Here is a 20,998-nt window from a genome sequence, read left to right as displayed (position 1 = left end):
CAGCAGCACTCCAAAAGAGGGTGGACAAGCAAAGTGTAGGCAGTCTCTTTAGTAGATCTGTTATATTTTCTATGTGTTCTGCCAGCAAAATACATAAACACAACAGGTACGCATAATAGAGACTTTAGTCATCGATAATATATTCTCCTTCACAATTTACAACAGCCTGCCAATGCTGCAGTAACTTTTCAATTCCAGGACTGTAGAAATCATGTCATTTTGAGACGAAGAACTTGTTGAGCCATGTTTTGAGCACATTTTCATCCAGAAAGAAAGTTCCTTGAAGGTTGTTCAATAAAGAGCACAGGCAGTGAAAATCTGAGGGTGCAAGTTCATGTGAACAAGGGGTTGCGGAGTGACATCCCAACACAGCTGTTGTATAGTATCTTGTGTCAGTCTAGCAGAATCCTGGTGGGCTTTCTTGTGGAGTAGCATCGCTTCACACAGTCTTCCTGGTTGTTGTTCTTGGATTGCATCTGCAAGACATCTCAGTTGTTGTCAATAAATGTCAGTAGGGATGGTTATACCACGGTGAACAACTCATAGTACACCACACCATTGCTGTTCCACCAGATGTGTAACATTACCTTTTGTGGATACATGCAGGTCTTTGTACGGGGAGTTGCTGCTTTGTTTGGTCTCAACCATTCGTTTGTTTTCCTCATGTGAGCATAAAGATAACATTTCTTGTCACCAGTAATAATGTAGGATAGGACTGGTTGGTGTTGTTTGCAAGCCAGTTGATGATGAGGAAGCAGACATGGCGATTTTTGTGATCTTGACTTGGAGCATGCACCCAATTTTTGAACCTTCCCCACTGCATACAAATTTCACATGATGGTGCAGTGATTACATTTTGTCATATTTGCCAGTTTTCGAATACACTGATGTGAATCATTGTGGATTAATGCATTAAATGATCTTCCTCAAACCCTGAAGGTCTTTCTGAATATGGAGAATCTAAACAATCCTCCTTAAAATGAGAAAACCATTTGCTTGGCATGCTCCATCTATACATGGTGCAAATATTTCTGCTGCATTCGCTGGTGTCACACTTCTACTGAACTGGAACAGAAGAATAGGTTAGACATGTTCCAATTTTTCACTTGGCACTCCATTTTCTAGCGCCCTCAGCTCCACTCACTATCTACAAATGACAAGATGTAAACTTAAACAGCAGCACTGAAATATGAATTAAACATGCTGTTGTTGTTGTGGTCTTCAGTCCTGAGACTGGTTTGATGCAGCTCTCCATGCTACCCTATCCCGTGCAAGCTTCTTCATCTCCCAGTACTTGCTGCAACCCACATCCTTCTGCATCTGCTTAGTGTATTCATCTTTTGGTCTCCCTCTACGATTTTTACCCTCCACGCTGCCCTCCAATGCTAAATTTGTGATCCCTTGATGCCTCAGAACATGTCCTACTAACCGGTCCCTTCTTTTTGTCAAGTTGTGCCACATACTCCTCCCCAATTCTATTCAATACTTCACCATTAGTTATGTGATCTACCCATCTAATCTTCAGCATTCTTCTGTAGCACCACATTTCGAAAGCTTCTATTCTCTTCTTGTCCAAACTATTTATCGTCCATGTTTCACTTCCATACATGGCTACACTCCATATAAATACTTTCAGAAACGACTTCCTGTCACTTAAATCTATACTCAATGTTAACAAATTTCTCTTCTTCAGAAGTGATTTCCTTGCCATTGCCAGTCTACATTTTATATCTTCTCTACTTCGACCATCATCAGTTATTTTGCTCCACCTTTACTACTTTAAGTGCCTCATTTCCTAATCTAATTCCCTCAGCATCACCCGACTTAATTCGACTACATTCCATTATCCTCGTTTTGCTTTTGTTGATGTTCATCTTATATTCTCCTTTCAAGACACTGTCCATTCCTTTCAACTGCTCTTCCAAGTCCTTTGCTGTTTCTGATAGAATTACAATGTCATCGGCGAACCTCAAAGTTTTTATTTCTTCTCCATGGATTTTAATACCTATTCCGAATTTTTCTTTTGTTTCCTTTACTGCTTGCTCAATATAGAGATTGAATAACATCGGGGAGAGGCTACAACCCTGTCTCACTCCCTTTCCAACCACTGCTTTCCTTTCATGTCCCTCGACTCTTATAACTGCCATCTGGTTTCTGTACAAATTGTAAATAGCCTTCGCTCCCTATTTTTTACACCTGCCACCTTTAGAATTTGAAAGAGAGTATTCCAGTCAACATTGTCAAAAGCTTTCTCTAAGTCTACAAATGCTAGAAACGTAGGTCTGCCTTTCCTTAATCTTTCTTCTAAGATAAGTCGTAAGGTCAGTATTGCCTCACGTGTTCCAATATTTCTATGGAATCCAAACTGATCTTCCCCGAGGTCGGCTTCTACTAGTTTTTCCATTCGTCTGTAAAGAGTTCGCATTAGTATTTTGCAGCTTTGACTTATTAAACTGATAGTTCGGTAATTTTCACATCTGTCAACACCTGCTTTCTTTGGGATTGGAATTATGATATTCTTCTTGAAGTCTGAGGGTATTTCGCCTGTCTCATACATCTTGCTCACCAGATGGTAGAGTTTTGTCAGGACTGGCTCTCCCAAGGCCATCAGTAGTTCTAATGGAATGTTGTCTACTCCCAGGGCCTTGTTTCGACTCAGGTCTTTCAGTGCTCTGTCAAACTCTTCACGCAGTATCGTATCTCCCATTTCATCTTCATCTACATCCTTTCCCATTTCCGTAATATTGTCCTCAAGTACATCGCCCTTGTATAGACCCTCTATATACTCCTTCCACCTTTCTGCTTTCCCTTCTTTGCTTAGAACTGGGTTTCCATCTGAGCTCTTGATATTCATACAAACCTTTTTGAAACATGACAATTGATAAATAAACCCATAGGAAAAGGAATACCAACATGCAAAACAGAAAGAATTAATGCATCAGTCTAATAAGATAACCTCAGAAACAGTTTTTATGCAAACAATTAAACAACAGTAGTTTGCAGTAAAAACAACAAAGAACTAGTACAGGATATAAAACAAACTCTTCACGCACTTGAAGCTTGAATAAGTAACAATGCTATGAAATTAGACCTTACAAAAGCACAAATTATACATTTCAGGTCCAAACAAACTGCTGAATATATGTTGCAGTTAAATTATGAGGGTAAAAACTGATCACTGCAAAAACTTGCTGTGGGCTCACAACATGGATTGCTTAGTGAAGCGATTAAACTGTTTTGTTCATGCTGTTAGATGACCCTGGGATTGTCACCCATGGAGAGTGACATGGAATGCAAGAACAACAGTAAACTTGTTTAATTAACCTCTTTATTCCAGCCCTTGGCGATAGTACAGCAGGAACAGGTTGGTGGAAGTGTACAGTTGCCTAATGCAAAACAATAGACGTCTGGCATTGCTGACGGTGCAAAGGGCAGGGCTGAGCATGGTGTCACTTGAATGCAGCTGTTAGTGATGTCTCTGGCTGCAACCATGATGACAGCATGGCAGCACAGCTGACAATTCCATGGGAGCAGCCTTGGCCTCCCTCCAGCGAGCGGGCGGCTCTCTGCTCCAGCGGCGGCTGCTTTCATGACTCAGGGCAGGCTGCCCTGTCCCGTGGTCGAACAGCGGACCCTGTACTTCATTCTAGGATGTTGATCTGGACATCACAGACTTGTTTGTAGCCTGTGAAACTGAGAAGAGAATATTTTAGTACATAAATGGCTGAGTACTTATATGCTCCAGACTATGTTCATTTAAGGCTTAAGGCAAGTGAGGAAAGGCTTCTGTTGTTCCACTAGTGTGTTGTAGCATTGGCTGTTGTTATACCATGCTGGCTCTCTTCGTGATGCCTGTCAGCTGTGTTTTGCTTCGTAATGCATAACACTCCTGCCTGCCTGCAGCTAGCTCTGTTGCAAAAATCAAATGGCTCGGAGTACTATGGGACTTAACATCTATGGTCATAAGTCCCCTAGAGCTTAGAACTACTTAAACCTAACTAACCTAAGGACATCACACAACACCCAGTCATCACGAGGCATAGAAAATCCCTGACCCCACCGGGAATTGAACCCAGGCGCGGGAAGCGAGAACGCTACCGCATGACCACGAGCTGCGGACAGCTCTGTTACAGCTCACTTCTAGTTTGGTGTTCTATTTGTGACTGAACATGGTTGATACTCTATATTGCCCTCTTGTTTATCAAGACCTGGCTCCTTGGGTCGACCAAACTAGATTATCCTTTACACTATAGTTAGTGGCAACCACCCCTTCTGGCTCTGTTTTGCCTCTTAATTATTATTCGGGTTCTCCTTAAACCTGTCACTTAATCTTAGACATAGGACCGATGACCATCGCAGTCTCGTCCCTTTAATCCCCCAAACCAACCAACCAATCTTAGACATATCTACAGGTCGCCTTGCTCTGCTCCTTAATTCAAAACACTGTGGAATTCTCTATTCTAAACTTACAAGCTAAAATGAATCAATTGTCCTTAATACCACTCACCTGTGGGTTCATCTTCCTTCTGCTGTTTTTATGCTCAGAGTATCCAGTAGATTGGAATCTGAACCATGGCTGGGTACATACTCAGTCTTGTGGTTTGTCTTCTTCATACCAAAACAAGGACTGTGCTTAGCAGAACAAGTGCTGCTGTGATGGTTGGTATGTCAATAGTCAGTGTTGTCTCTTTCCAGTACGGATTTTCCTGATATAAATTTACAAACTGCAATAAGGTTTCCAGGGAGACTCATCCCTCCTGCTAGCTCAGAATTGTGTTTATAGACTGCATTAATTCTGGCCATAGAGTTTGATTTAAGCTGGTTAGATTTGCAGCAGGTAGCACTTCCATGGGCTCCTCTGGCCAATACAAGCAAGGCTGCCAAGTATTAAGGTGAGTTATCCCTGAAATTGTGGCGGGCACATGGAACGTATGCCTGACTGCATTGCAGGCTGTTCCATTTAATAACAAACCATGCTCATTTAATTCTAGCATCTTTGCTGATGTAAGCTTCTCCTGCTCAGAAAAACTAACTATTGCTTCCATCTTGTCAAAGGTAGAGTACAACAAATATGCCTTGACCTGCTGAAAGTGCAGTTCTGACTCGATCACTTATTTATTGCATTTTCTTACCTCGTCCTGTCTATTAGCAATTTCACTGTGTAGGAATCCTGCCCCTCTCGTATTACCATATTTGGACAGACTGTGGTTTCCCCTTGGTAGCATTTTTGTAACTTTGTTTCCTGCATTTCTACATATCTTCCCTTATCTTTTGCAATTAATAATCACTGTGTTTTTGATCTTACAAATTTCTTCAATATCCCTCACTTGACAGGATATGGATGAATTCTGTAGTGCTCGTGACATGCTTGTTTCCCTGCCACTGGTACAGAAAGGGAAATGCAAACTTCCGCTCCATCAGTTCTCACAGGTACTGTGGCTACCTTGAAATGAAAAGGTAAGTTTTTGTACTCAGGTTCTAAAACCAACCCCAGCTCCCATGGTAGTTCCTTCTGTACTTTCCTTAGACCATTTAAATACTGCTCTGATGACATCACAACATCACTACACTGGCAGTGGCTTCACCTAACAGAAACATTTTTTTTCATCACGTTCTGTCCTTTGTTGCCAAAAATCAATTATGGCACAATGCTGATAAAAGAAATCTAACCCTAAAATCATGTCATAGCCCTCACTCACATGTGGCACAATCTGTACACATTGTTTAAATCGAACCTGATCCAGGCAATAGTCTGTTTCCACCGATCCTAATGGTGTGACATCTTTATCCCCCACTCCAGGCAGTTTGTATCATGGTGGATCCCATTGCTTATGTTTCCCACCACTACTGGCAACCGACACATGCACCCCTGTTTCCAATAATAACTTGCAGTCCTTATTTCCTACTATTCCTTTTATGGCACAGTCCACCTCTGCATAGATGCATAGCATCTAATCTTACTGGGAATGATCGTAGGTGAACCTGGGGTTTCCATTGGTGTTTAACAGCTTATTCTTCTCCGATCCTCTACCTCTAAGATTATTACTTCCTCTTACTTCATCCATATTACCCTGAGGCTGGTGACACTGCTGCCTCACATGCCCCATTTGTCCACACCTTAAACATTTTATATTTGCTACAAACACTGTCTGTTTACCCTGCATTCTAGTCAACAAATCGATCTCCTCATTCTCTATAGCTAGCCAAACTGTTGCGCACAAATCCATCAGACACTCTGTCCACATGCGTCTTGACATTTCTGTTTGCAACCCTCTTAAAAAAGCATTAAGCGCCCTCTGCTTAACTTCTTGTAAAACAATTTCACTAACTGCAGCATCCTGTCCTCATTCATAAGTGTAGCTATTAATTTTCCTTATCCTATCTGCAAACTGTTCCACAGTTTCCACATTTCTCTTAATTATTACCTGTAATTGTTTCTTATAGTGTCTTGCACTATTTCATTTCGTGTACCTCTGAACTAATGCTTCTTTAAGTTTTTTCAATGTTGTGGCTCCGTTAAGAGCTCCTGTATTCCCTACATAAGTTTCTGCTTCCCCTGTTACTCCATTTTTCAACACTCAATAATTATGTATCAGACCAACCTTCCATCTTGGCAAGATTTCCAAGATCTCTCACAAAGGCCTGCACATCCTTGGTGCCTTACCAGAAATAGCAACAAATAAACTTGTGACTGACACATCTCCACCCCATTGTGACAATTGTGATGATTCTACCAGTCTATTTGAGAACTAACACTCACAAGACAAGAAAACAAAATACATTAACTTAATTCCTACATCTAATCATGAGCCATCTCAACTCCAGGCATTGCCTAGTCATATGTTCCCAACAATTACATGTGCTAATTTAACAATGAAACCAATCAAGTTTTGACAAAATAATTTAACTGGATAGATAAGAAATCTACTCATCAAGTGACACCAGAACACACACATAAAGATAGAGTTGTAATTAGGCAAGATTTCAGAGCCAGTGGCTCTTTCTTCAAGCAGAAGGGTTGAAGGAGAACAAAGAGGTGCGAAGGAAAAGGACTGGAGAGGTCTAGGAAAGGGGGTAGATTTTGGGAAAGTCTCCCAGAACTGCAGGTCAGAGGAGACTTACCGCACAGGTTGAGAAGGAGAGACCGATTGTTGGGGACTACATAAGATGAGATTTGAAAACCTGAGATCTTAAAGATTGAAGGCAGGGCAATACACAAGACAGAGATTACTGCTTAAACAACATGCATGAATTGATAAGAGTGAAGAGGTAAGATCATTGTACGTAACAGAGGTGGGAGGGGGCAGTGAAAAATAGACAGGTAAGACAATGAAACATGTAGAAAACAAAAGCGGAGTGAAGAAATGAGTAATTACTGTGACAAAATGCTGACATGGAAGAAATTAATGTAAAGTAAGGCCAGGTGGTTGTCAAGAATGAAGGACATGTTGTACCACTAGTTCCCACCTTGGGATTTCTGAGAAACTGGTGTCTGAGGGAAGAGAATCCAGATGGCATGTGTGGTGAAACAGGCACTCAGGTCATGATTGTAATGTTGTAGATCATTCTCTGCAACAGGATATTGAGTGTTGCCCTCTGCCTATCCCATTTCATCCTAATTGATAATTTGGTGGTAGTCATGCCAATGTAAAAGGCCAAACAGTGTTTACATAACAGCTGGTATATGATGTTTTGTTTCACAGGTGGCTCTTCTTTTGATTGTATATGTTTTGCAAGTTACAGAGTTGTTATAGGTAGTGGTAGAGGGTGCATAGGACAAGTCTTTCAGTGGGACAGTCACCTGGGTAGGAGCCATAGGGTAGGGAGATAGGGGAAGAAGGAGCATAGGGTCTGACAATAATATTGCAAAGATTGGGAGGGCAAAGAAAAGCTATTCTAGGTATGGTGGGTACGATTTAAGACAAAATGGCTCTCAATTCAGGGCACAATTTTAGGAAGTCATGGCCCTCGAAGTAGCTGATTAATACATTTCAGACCAGGATAATACCGAGTCACCAGTGGTATGCTTTGAAGTTGTTTTTGGAGGGATCAGCGGTGCCAGGATTGGATGTGATGGCCTGGGAAATCTGCTTTTGAGCTAGGCATGGTCAGGTAATTATGTACAGTGAAGGCTGAAGTGAGAATGATGGTGTAATTGCTGTAAAGAGTCTGCATCCGATCAAATATGCTTGCCTTGAATGCCAAGGCTGTATGGGATGGAAAGGATACAGCCATAGAGCATTAGAAATAAGGAAGACAAGTAGCAAATCTATATTTCTTTACATTATAATCCCTGCTGATTATTATAGTGTTAACAATTTAAGAAAGAGGAAGACATGTAGCATCTATTTATGTTCTTATGTTGTAACATGCATGTGTGTGCATGTACATACTTTCTTTTAACATTTGTGTGTATTGCTTTATTATATCTCTGTGTAGGCATAAAGCTGTATTCATTGATAAGTCACCAATGATTCAATCAAATGATTGTAAATGATATGCCAAGTGACAATAAAAATTATTTTCTATTCATGAAATATCATCTGATGTAGAAAATGATGACTCTAGTTCCTACATGGAGAATAGGCTAGTGTGAACTTAATTATTTGTGTAACTGAAGTCCCAAACACCACTCTCTGTAATCATGGTAGTGACAGTTAGAGGATCTGATGATTCATGCAAAATGCTCTGTCATGTTGTAGCTAACATCTTGTCTGATCACAAGACTCATTGCTTATTAGATCATTAACAGAGCATCTCTGATGTCTACCTGAAATCCATTTGTTGGCCACCCATGCATCTGTTGGTATCACAGAAAGATTGACACAATTCAGTAACTGAAACTTCCTGGCAGATTAAAACTGTGTGCCGGACTGAGACTTGAACTTGGTAGAGCACTTGCCCGCGAAAGGCAATGGTCCCGAGTTCGAGTCTTGGTCCGGCACACAGTTTTAATCTGCCAGGAAGTTTCATATCAGCTCACACTCCGCTGTAGAGTGAAAATTTCATTCTAGAGACAATTCAGTAACTGTTGTCTTTATCTCATCTTCCTCACCTGAAGAATACTTTTACCTTAGCCACCCAAAATAATCCGAGATTCTCTGTGGATAGTCCGTATGTGTACTTCCCACACTGGCCCCTGATTGCAGAATAAACTCCTCATTGGACTAGAGAAAAGCTTCCTTTTAAACTGTCCTCAAGTCTTTGTTGGGGAGGCTAAGATCATGTTGATCATGTGATCCATCCTATCCTAGATACTGCCTCTACAATAAAACATAGCACAGTGTCCGTGCAGCATTTAGTTTCACTTAGTGCATCCATTTGGGCAGTATCCTTTGAACACTGTTCTGCCCTTAAAGTATATCCAGACTCATGTTGTCACTGAAGTGCAGGTCATGGAGAACTTCCTACAGAGTAGGAAGCCCTTACACACGAAAAGGGCTGGAGAGCATAATGAAATATTGATGATAGGGTATGGATCAGTAGAGTGTTAAAGTGTGTGCAATGTCACACTTTTCTGACAAGAACCTGTCAACATTTCATCTCTGAAAACAGAGCAGCAAAGGATTAGAGTTCACTGAAAAACCCACAGAAGGGAAAGGGATACAGATCTCTGACTAGGTTAGTGAGAGCTTCCTGGTCTACTAATTCATGAGGTGGCTGATAGAGAGAACATTTAGTGCCGCTAAAACAGTTACAGCAACTATCTGCAAGTTGACAGTGAATGGTAGAAGCAAAAGTAAGGGATATGAGGAATAATCTGGCAGGGTCAAGGATTATTATGTAGTATAAACAAACCTTACTACTCTGCCTTTAGCTCACTTCCCAATGATGTTATCCTTTCTAGAAGCTATGAAATGTGTCACTTGTAAATACGAGCGAAAGGGCATACCCTGTTGTATATCCTGCAACCATTTATGTTCCCCTGTAGGATGGTAGTCATCTTAACTGTAAGAGTTTGTGCTAATCTAGTACCTATTATCTATCCTTTGAAGTGGGCAAATGCCAACACACTGGGGGCTCATGGACTTCTCAGTTTCCTAGAGTGAGCTTTAATCTAGTGTTGGTCTTTTAATGATAGTAAGAAATTCCTTGTATAATGCAAATAATCTAAAAGTAAAAGAGATCACTCACCAAATAGCAGAAGCATTGAATCATCAACAGGCACGCACAATAGAAAAAGAAAACTAGATAGCTTTCAGAGTAAATCCTTTGTCAATCTAGAGTACAAATACACGCACACGCACACGCACACACACACACACACACACACACACACACACACACACACACACACACACGAACACATGCTGGTACCCCTATATGGTGTAAACTGTATACGCATTGCAGTTCAGCATGTGGACTAGGGTGGGGTAGGGATTTGTCAGGTGCGATGGTAGAGCACGAGAGAAGCAGGAGGCAGGAAGCATGATTGAGAGTGGGAAGTCAGCAGCTTAGAGGGACCAGCCAATTTGCTGGCTAGGAATATGGGAGGGAGGGCTGGCAGTTGGATGGGCTAGACATGTGACACACGGGTACAAGAGCCAGTGGGGAGCAGTACATGATGAAGATGACATGGCAACATGGATTAGGAGGGGGTGACAAGATGGAGAAAAGGGAAACTGTTGGGTGGAGGGTGTGTGGACTGAGGCCAGGAGGGTTGCAGGAGCAAAGAATGTGTGGCGAGGATAACTATCATCTGCATGGTTTAGAAAAGCTGGTGGTGCAGTACCTGCATTTCAACAGTTGTCACCCCTTTCACATAAACAATTGCTCCCACCATGCAGCCTGGCCACCTGTTATGGTGTATCTGCAGTGACAAGAACTCCCTTGCCCAGTAAACTGAAAATCTCACGAGAGCCCTTACAGATAAGAATTACCAATCAAACCTAGTCTGCAAATGGATTTCCCATGCCATATCCTCACACATCCCTAATCCTCCAACCAACCAGCTACAATGAGTGCCCTACTTACTACCCATTAACACCCTGAACTGGAACAACTGGTAGAACCATATCCTTTGCCAAGGCTTTGATTATCCATCCTCAAGCCCTGAAATAACATGCATCGCACACTATCCCTGTGGAAGGCCCAGTGCAAGACCTGTGAAATCCACCTATCCAGCACTTCCTACTCCAGCCTTGTCGCAGGGTTATCCTAATCCATCAGAGGCAGGGCCATTTGTCAAAGCAGCCATATCATATACCAACTCTGCTGCAACCACTGCACAACTTTTTATGTTGGTATGACAACAAACCAGCTATCCACCAGAATGAATGGGCATCGCCAACCCTTGGCCAAGAACAAAGTTGACTACCCAGTGCCACAACTTGCAGCTGAGCATAGTATGATCAATTTCAATAGCAACTTCACAACCTGGGTCATTTTGATCTTTTCCTCTACCACCAGCTTTTCTGAACCACTCACACAGGAGTTATCCTTGCAATAGATCCTTCACACTCGTAACCCTCCTGACTTCATTCTCCATTAACCCACTGCCCCACAACCTCTATGCAACGGTTTCCCTTTCCTCTGTCTCGTCACACCCCCTCAATCCATGCCACCTTCATCATGTGCCGCTCCACTCACTCCAGTACCTGTGCATGATATGCCCAGCCTGTGCACCAGCCATCCCTCCCTCCTACACACCTAGCCTGAAAACTGGTTGCTTCTTTCCGAGCTGCTAGCTACCCACCTCTCACCCCGCTTCCTGTCTCCTGCTTCTCTCTCCCTGTACCCATCTCACCTGACACAATCCACATCCCACCCTAGCCCCTAGTTCACCAACTGAACTGCAGTCCCAGTGCCGTGCATCCAGACAGCACGGTGCAGGGGCACAGGTGTGTGTGTGTGTGTGTGTGTGTGTGTGTGTGTGTGTGTGTACTCTAGCTCAGTGAAGGATATATTCCAAAAGCTAGTAAGTTTTCTTTCTTTACGTGTGTGCTTGGCAACTACCCAATACGTCTGCTCTTTGGTGACTGATCTTGTATTGAGTAAGGTAAGTGAAACGTGGTCAGGTGACCTTGACCAGATGGTTTGACATTCTGTTGCTTTCTATAGCATTTATTTTCTTTTTTGGTAATGTTGACATATATGTTGGTGGGATGAATCTATTTGTCACTTTCTGTATGCATGTGTAGCTTACATGTTAAGCCTTGTTGAACCACTGACGCTAATTGTTGTAGCCGGTCGGTGTGGCTGAGTGGTTCTAGGCGCTTCAGTCTGGAACCACGCGACCGCTACGGTCGCAGGTTCGAATCCTGCCTCGGGCATGCATGTGTGTGATGTTCTTAGGTTAGCTAGGTTTAAGTAGTTCCCATAGTGCTCAGAGCCATTTGAACCGTTTTCAAATTGTTGTGTCTAGGAAGCCTGCATACTTGATTTGATAGACAAATAATCGGATGACTCGTATTAATGAGTTTTATCACAATAAGATAAGATACTTCACTTTGATATATATCGCAAGCAAAGGGCGATATGTAATAACATCAGTCTTCTTCAGAATGGACAAATAAAAGCCTGTGCTACATACAGATTCCTAACAAAGTCGCTAACGCTGATGCTGCTATTGAAGTGGCTAACACTGAAGCTGCAATCTAAGTGGCCGTCACCAGTCGGGTGTGGCACTTATGTCCTCTTCATGTAGGGGCCGCTGCTGTCGTGTTGTTGTCCAGGAAAGGAGGTTGGTCAGCGTGTGATTGGCTGACTTCTTCTCAAGGCCTTCTCTTCCCTGGCATTCCTGATTGGCATGCTGGCGCAGACTTTATGCTGTAATATTGCTACCCCCCAAAGGGACAGAATCGTTGTCTCATATGAAACACGACAATGGGGGTGAAGGCAGGAGCAAGGGTATGCATCCACCTCCTGAGGCCCATAGCAAGATGTAGAAGGTGTCGGCTGCTGCAGTCTGGGTGGGTCCATCTCCATCGGTAGGAGGACAGGAGGTGGAGGAGGTGTGGGTGGGTTCAGCTCCATTGGTAGGACGAGAGGAGGTAGAGGTTCCGTCTCCATGTGGTCATCCCGCAGTGTCATGATATGCTCTCTGGTGGCTGCATCGTCCTTGGGATCCATGAATCGGGGCGGGGAGGGGGGGGTGGGGGGAAGAGATACAGAAGGATCACTGTGCAGGCGACAATGAAACTGGTCCATAGTTTTTAATGCTTTCTGCATTAGCTTCATTTAGCAAGGGCACCTCTCATGCATGCTTTAGGTATTCTGGATGAACACTTGGACTAATAGATTCATTTATTATGTTTGTTGACAGGAACCTCATCAATGCCTGCTGACTTCTTATTTTTTAATTATTGAACTGTCTTACTAACTTAAAGCTCTGTTGTGGGAAACATATCATTGTGCTTGTCATGTAAGTCTTTGTGGGTTCTATATGTGTTTATCCTCTGTGGACCTACTTAGCGATCACAGTGTGACACACAAACCAAATGCAAAGGTGGGAGATGAGATACTGGTGCAAGCAAAGCTGTGAGAGCAGGTCATGAGATGAGCTTGGATTGCATAGTCGATCAGCATTTGCCCACGCAAGGCAAAGGTCCCAGGTATGAGTCCTGGTCTGGCATCTGCCAGGAAGCTACGTATCAGTGCACACTATACTACAGAGTCAAAATTCATTCTGGATGCATAAAATTACAGAGCAGGGAGATACTAACTGAAATGTACCTTTCTATCAAATGAGCAATGTGTGAAGCTCTCACTGACTAACATAGTTGAATTTTAATATTATGAGAAGGAAAGTTGATACTCAACCATACAGTGGAGATGCTGAGTCGCAGATAGGCACAACAAAAAGACTCTCACAATCATCATTTGCCTGTACAGAAGTCCAAACTCAAACATAAAAATATTCTTTAACCAACTTGAAGATAGTCTTGACAGTATCAGGGACCTAAACAAAACATTTATAATATGTGGAGACTTTAACAAAGTTTCAAAAGATAGAGATGATCTTATGGCTATTTGTGCAACATACAACCTGTTCCCAATTGTAGATTCCCCTACCAGAGTTACAAGTGTATCCAGCACCACTATTAATATGATACTGATAAACAAGGAAAGCCATGAATATGCAGCTAGAAACTTCAACACAGGTTTCAGTGACCACTGTGCACAGCTTCTTGAATTATCTTCAATGCTGAACTTATGTAAACAAACAGAAACAATAAAAATAGGAAGAACCTTCACTGGAAATTGAAATAAGAACACCGTGAATTCATTGTCCCAGGAAGGGGAAACTTTATTGACACATTCCTGGGGTCAGATACATCACATGATCACACTGACAGAACCACAGGCACATAGACACAGGCAACAGAGCATGCACAATGTCGGCACTAGTACAGTGTATATCCGCCTTTCGCAGCAATGCAGGCTGCTATTCTCCCATGGAGACGATCGTAGAGATGCTGGATGTAGTCCTGTGGAACGGCTTGCCATGCCATTTCCACCTGGCGCCTCAGTTGGACCAGCGTTCGTGCTGGACGTGCAGACCGCGTGAGACGACGCTTCATCTAGTCCCAAACATGCTCAATGGGGGCAGATCCGGAGATCTTGCTGGCCAGGGTAGTTGACTTACACCTTCTAGAGCACGTTGGGTGGCACGGGATACATGCGGACGTGCATTGTCCTGTTGGAACAGCAAGTTCCCTTGCCGGTCTAGGAATGGTAGAACGATGGGTTCGATGACGGTTTGGATGTACCGTGCACTATTCAGTGTCCCCTCGACGATCACCAGTGGTGTACGGCCAGTGTAGGAGATCGCTCCCCACACCATGATGCCGGGTGTTGGCCCTGTGTGCCTTGGTCGTATGCAGTCCTGATTGTGGCGCTCACCTGCACGGCGCCAAACACGCATACGACCATCATTGGCACCAAGGCAGAAGCGACTCTCATCGCTGAAGACGACACGTCTCCATTCGTCCCTCCATTCACGCCTGTCGCGACACCACTGGAGGCGGGCTGTACGATGTTGGGGCGTGAGCGGAAGACGGCCTAACGGTGTGCGGGACCGTAGCCCAGCTTCATGGAGACGGTTGCAAATGGTCCTCGCCGATACCCCAGGAGCAACAGTGTCCCTAATTTGCTGGGAAGTGGCGGTGCGGTCCCCTACGGTACTGCGTAGGATCCTACGGTCTTGGCGTGCATCCGTGCGTCGCTGCGGTCCGGTCTCAGGTCGACGGGCACGTGCACCTTCCGCCGACCACTGGCGACAACATCGATGTACTGTGGAGACCTCACGCCCCACGTGTTGAGCAATTCGGCGGTACGTCCACCCGGCCTCCCGCATGCCCACTATACGCCCTCGCTCAAAGTCCGTCAACTGCACATACGGTTCACGTCCACGCTGTCGCGGCATGCTACCAGTGTTAAGGACTGCGATGGAGCTCCGTATGCCACGGCAAACTGGCTGACACTGACGGCGGCGGTGCACAAATGCTGCGCAGCTAGCGCCATTCGACGGCCAACACCGCGGTTCCTGGTGTGTCCGCTGTGCCGTGCGTGTGATCATTGCTTGTACAGCCCTCTCGCAGTGTCCGGAGCAAGTATGGTGGGTCTGACACACCGGTGTCAATGTGTTCTTTTTTCCATTTCCAGGAGTGTATTTATGGATATATTTACACATTATTATAATGTCATTTCCAGCTAAAAATCAGAAAATCAAGTGTAGTAGGCTTAACAGAAAAAATTGCTGGTTGACAACAGGTATAAAAAAGTCATGCTGAAAAACAAAGATTATATGAGATCTCCAAGTCTTGCATATATCCAATGAATTCATTGCAGATTTCAAGAATTATAAAATGAAACTTAAAAAAGTGATCAAAGAAGCTAAAGTAAAATGGCAAATGACTGCTATATAAATAACTCCAACAACAAAATGAAAGCTGTATGGAGTAAAATGATACAGCAAACTGACAATGTTTCTCCTCAAAATTCCAATATTAAATTGAATTGTAATGGCAAATAAATTAATAATCCTAAAGAAATAGCAAATGTGTTCAATACTTATTTTAACAATATAAGTGAGCAATTAATTACTGAAATCAAACCTTGCAATACAAACTGCCCAGTATCATCTGTAAATACCAACATAAATCCTACTTCACTGTTTCAACCCAGAAAGAAGTCCTGTCATTTTTCAGAACTTTGAAAGTGAGTAATTTCACTGGAATAGATGGCATCCCAGACAGCCTTGTTAAAAAAATGTGGAGATCATATTATTGAATCATTAGCTCACCTTTTGTAATAGTTCCTTTCAAACCGGAATTTTCCCATCACGTCTAAAAACAGCTAAGCTCAAACCACTATTCAAAAATTGTAAAAAGTATGAAGTGGCTAACTACAGGCCCATTGCTCTACTATCTGTATTCTTAAAAATCATAGAAAAAAATTTTCAAAGAAGAGTAATAGATTTTCTGGAAGAGCACAAAATACTATCTACAGCACAACATGGTTTCAGGAAAGGCCGATCAACTGATACAGCAATTTTTGAACTATTAAGTGAAGTACTTCAGAAACTAGATAATGGCGAAAATGTCATTGGAATATGTCTAGATGTCTCTAAGGCTTTTGATATCATAGATCACACAAAACTATTGCCTAAGCTTGACAGCATGGGGATTAGAGGAACATCTGACAACTGGATAAAGTCATACCAAAGTGGTCGAAAACAAGTAGTTGAAGTGCAACATCAAAATTTCATCAAACTTATCTATTTCTGTTATATGTGAATGACCTAAACAAATTCTGCGAGAACATCATCCAGTTTGCTGACAATACAAGTGTCCAAGTGAGTGGGAAAGAAATGGAAATGCTTCAGAATTCTACAACAGAGACATTGAACAATATTGAAAACTGGTTCAGTCACAACAAATTGGTAATAAATGCAAGTAAGACAGTGACACTAATTTTTAATAATGTGATAAAAGGTGAGCAAACTGTTGAGATTCAGATATCTGACAAAGACCTTCAGAATGTAGACAACATTAAATTCTTGGGAGTATGGCTTCAAGATAATCTTAAATGGGGGACGCATATTAAAAAAGTCTGTAAGAAATTAAGCACTACATGCTACTTAATGAGAATATTAGAGAGATTCTGCAACAAGGATTCTCTGAAAACTGTGTATTATGCCTATATATACTCACAACTGAAATGTGGAATTATTTTCTGGGCTAACTCTTCTCTTAGCCAAAAGCTCTTTAGGCAACAAAAAAGAATTATAAGGATAATGGAAGGTGTAAAATGGAACAAAACATGTAGACCACTCTTTAATAGCTAGAAATCCTCCCACTTCCATGTATATATATGTATGAGATAACTGTGTTTGTGAAAAAGTATTCAATGGAAAATAAAACTCTCTTCCATAAAAATGAAAATATGTGCTCCTACAACACCAGGCAAGAAGGGAACTTTCATTTGGAGCCCACCAACACCACCCTGAATAAAAAAGGAACCCTGTATTATAGGAAAGTTATTTATATTAAACTTCCTCCACAAATTAAATCAATAAATGACCTGGCAAATTTCAAGTCAACTGCTAAGGCATATTTGACTCATCGCTGCTTCTATAGCCTCCACAAGTTCCTTCAGTAAGTTTACTAATGATTTTGTCTTTGCCTTAGTGATTTATCATATAAATCTTACTAGAACTTTAATGATTTACCATGTAAATGTTGCTGCAATACAGATATTAATCTGCCAGTACACTACATGCTCTTTCTCCTTTAAAATATCTACTCTTTATTTTTGTACAATATTTGCTCTGAATATTATAACTCAGTGATCATTTAATGTAGAAATAATGAAATTAATGCAAATTTAATATTATATTTTGCTACACATTGACTTGTCCTACATCAGAATGTACTATTTGTGTACTATATGATTACCAGGACCAATAAAACTCTACTCTACTCTAAAGCTTTCGGCCATTAGGCCTTTGTCAACAACACACACACACACACACACACACACACACACACACGACTACAGTCTCTGCCAACTGAAACTTGAATAGTATTGCATGATATCTCCTGAAATTGGAAAAATTTTGGTCACGTGAAGTCTACCAGGAATAAGAAAACTATGGTTAGACATTTATTGATAAGAAGTGGATTGAAACAAGTATAGCAAAATAAAAGCCAAAATGATGAATTCTATCTTCAAATAATGTATCAGAAAGGTAAATGAAGGGAAGTTGTTCCCATTTATCTGCTGTATGATAGCAAAGACAACTGATGTAGTAACTTATATCAGTGATACTCAATAGTTGCTGAAATCACCAAAAATCAACATATGAATTAGCTTCACTCTTGATCATAATTTATTGGAGATCAGTTGACCAAAGAAACATGTCCTGTGATTGGAAAAGAGCACAGATCACACACATCTATGGAAAAAAAGCCACGTAACTGATACACATACTGCAACTTTTTTTTAATATCCTACATCAGCCATGCTTATTAATGTTATTATTCTATAACTTTTTTTTGCAAGTTGAAAATAATGACTTGTCTTAAACAAACATGGATCATCAAAACACTGATTGTGCCAAATCCAGTGTTCGTAAATAACGTGATACCTCTCCAACAGACTAATGATGGAGACTAGAGCCTCCAGAAATGACCAACAGATGACATCATTAATAACACTAACAAAACAAACACTGGATAACTAACCAGAACTCCATGGGAACTCGGAGTTTTGGATGTGGACGATTTCATTACTAATGCCTTGGAAACTTGACTATATGAGATACAAATGTAACATACAATGTACAAACAGATTATAATGAGACACTTGTTTGCTTTGGCAACTCACATTTATACAGTTGCCTTCCAACCTAACAAAAGCCTTAGGCTAAGGTACAGATCAGTTTTTCATCAATGTCTACATTAAAAAAAAGAAAGAATAGCTTTCTAGCATGACACATTGGTTGCCTTTGTTAAATCACAACTGAACTATCACCTTCCAACATAACCCATACCTCAAGCAACAGTTCAGACCAGCCTCTCACCACAAACACACTTCCAAATGTGCAACACAGAACAGCAGTATTGTGATCTTTGGTACACCACCATCTCCAGTAGACCTTTATAAGATTTAAGTGACTGCCCACAATAACTAAATAATATACTGATAAAGAACATGAATGGCATTCCAACTGAAAGGAGAATTACATCACATATGAGGCCACATTAAAAGAATACATAAAGGGCTTGCACAGTTCACTGGATCTCAAAATCTAAAATGTGCCCTTCACAGAAAATGCTCTTTATGCCTCGGATAGAGATATCCAGAGGGTTTCAGTAGTTCTATACTAACAAAAAAGCTTTTGATTCAGTGCCACCCTGATTTCTATTAAGGAAAATACAATCATATAGGAAAGTTATTGCTTAAAATCCATAAAATATTGGAGGAACAGGGGGGGGGGGGTCATTGAGCATAGCCTACAGAAAAAACAGCATGAATAATCAGACTTGTTGGGCAGTGTAACAGAAATTCTGAAAAATGTTATGATTCCAGGCACTGGCTTTCAGGCAGTAACTTATGAATATTCTACAGCCCTCTAAGGTTTGACCCCCACCGACGTTGTATGGTAAATATACAGTTAAGAGTACAAACTAAATACACAGAGACAAGAAAACATTCCTCCACATTTAACTTGTCAACAGAATTAGCAGAAACCTTAATATATGGCACAATAAAATGTACTCTGCATCATACTCTTCATGGTCATTTAATGAGCATAACTGGAGATACTGATATGGTTTCCAAATGTTTTCGGATTGATAACAGGCAGTTAGAAAAACAAATAACCCATATAAAACTAAACTCCGTTCGAAAAGGCCTTGGAACGCTCAACGGAACCGGCCGACCGGCCGCCATGTCATCCTCAAAAACACGTTGGTGGATGCGGATATGAAGGGGCATGTGGTCAGCACACCACTCTCCCGGCCGTATGTCAGTTTACGAGACCGAAATAACCCATATGCTATCTATAAAGGAGACACGGTGTCGATATCAGTTATGATAGATACAGGTCATTTGAGTGAGAAAAATGATGTACGTTAGAAAATTAATTTCTTGGCGGGATTCATTCTTTGTGTGTGGACCTAAAACTGCAACAATATGCTGACAATCTAGTTACTTCAATTAGATACAGGCCCACTACAAGGTTTTCATTATTGTTGTGGTTAAACACATCCTTTTAATTACAGCAAAATATCCGTGACCGGTATTTTAATTCTGCACATACTTAAACACTATAAGTTCAGAAAATAATACAATATTACCCGGGACAATTTTTAGTCTTAACTGTCCTAGCTAATAGCCCGACCATATTACAGTCGCCTAATAATTGTTCCCACTATTTTTATTTATTTATTTTCATTTTTGGCCTGAGGACCATACAGCCAATGATTCTCACTACGTAACATAGGCGATATAAAATATTTAAAATAAAATTTTCCACTACTGCAACTTTGAAATATCGTTAAAGCCAATAATGTACAGTAGTTATTTTAAATGTTATGGATGTCTTACACAAAGATCGAATATGTATCGGAACAGCGTGCGTAAAACATGTGCCGATTATATGGCGTTGCCAACACGGAATTCGTGACATGATTATGTATTTGTACTTGATAAATTGTTATATTGTAGCCTAGATACTCAGTTCACAAAAGTGGCGTGAAAAAGTTACTTTTTCTTGCACAACAGGCATCATTATTTTGATGGGAAAAATCATCCAAATAGTAAATTTGAAAAGCCTCTTTTACACACCGCATTTAATACATGCAGTCAAGTGCAAACTATGGTAATTCACTGACTGATGAAGAACGTTACTGTTATTAGTCACAAACGCTAAGTAAAAACCAGTTATTTCCGACACAAATTTGAAGTCCCACGCTTTACAGTAACTTCTATTTGACCAATCAAGAACAACGTTATTCTGACCAATAACAGTTCGTCCTTTGGAGGGGCA

The 20,998-nt window shown here is 41.4% G+C and overlaps 1 long non-coding RNA gene across 2 annotated transcripts; it reads right to left on the bottom strand.

Annotated features, from left to right (window-relative positions):
* Nucleotides 1-3,311: 3,311 nt before the first annotated feature.
* On the bottom strand, nucleotides 3,312-20,987 carry LOC124596605. 2 transcript variants are annotated; one of them, XR_006978326.1, is made up of 2 exons: nucleotides 20,797-20,987; nucleotides 3,312-3,693 (listed from the first exon to the last, which is right to left on the bottom strand). It is a non-coding gene; the product is annotated as an uncharacterized LOC124596605 (long non-coding RNA). The 2 variants fall into 2 exon arrangements; XR_006978325.1 differs by lacking the exon at nucleotides 20,797-20,987 and adding an exon at nucleotides 20,557-20,786.
* Nucleotides 20,988-20,998: the final 11 nt, after the last annotated feature.

Source organism: Schistocerca americana, chromosome 2 (genome assembly GCF_021461395.2).
Source record: "Schistocerca americana isolate TAMUIC-IGC-003095 chromosome 2, iqSchAmer2.1, whole genome shotgun sequence".
Classification (NCBI taxonomy): Eukaryota; Metazoa; Arthropoda; class Insecta; order Orthoptera; family Acrididae; genus Schistocerca; species Schistocerca americana.
The sequence above is the reverse complement of the archived record's forward strand: the minus strand, read 5'-3'. Positions and strand labels throughout refer to the sequence as shown.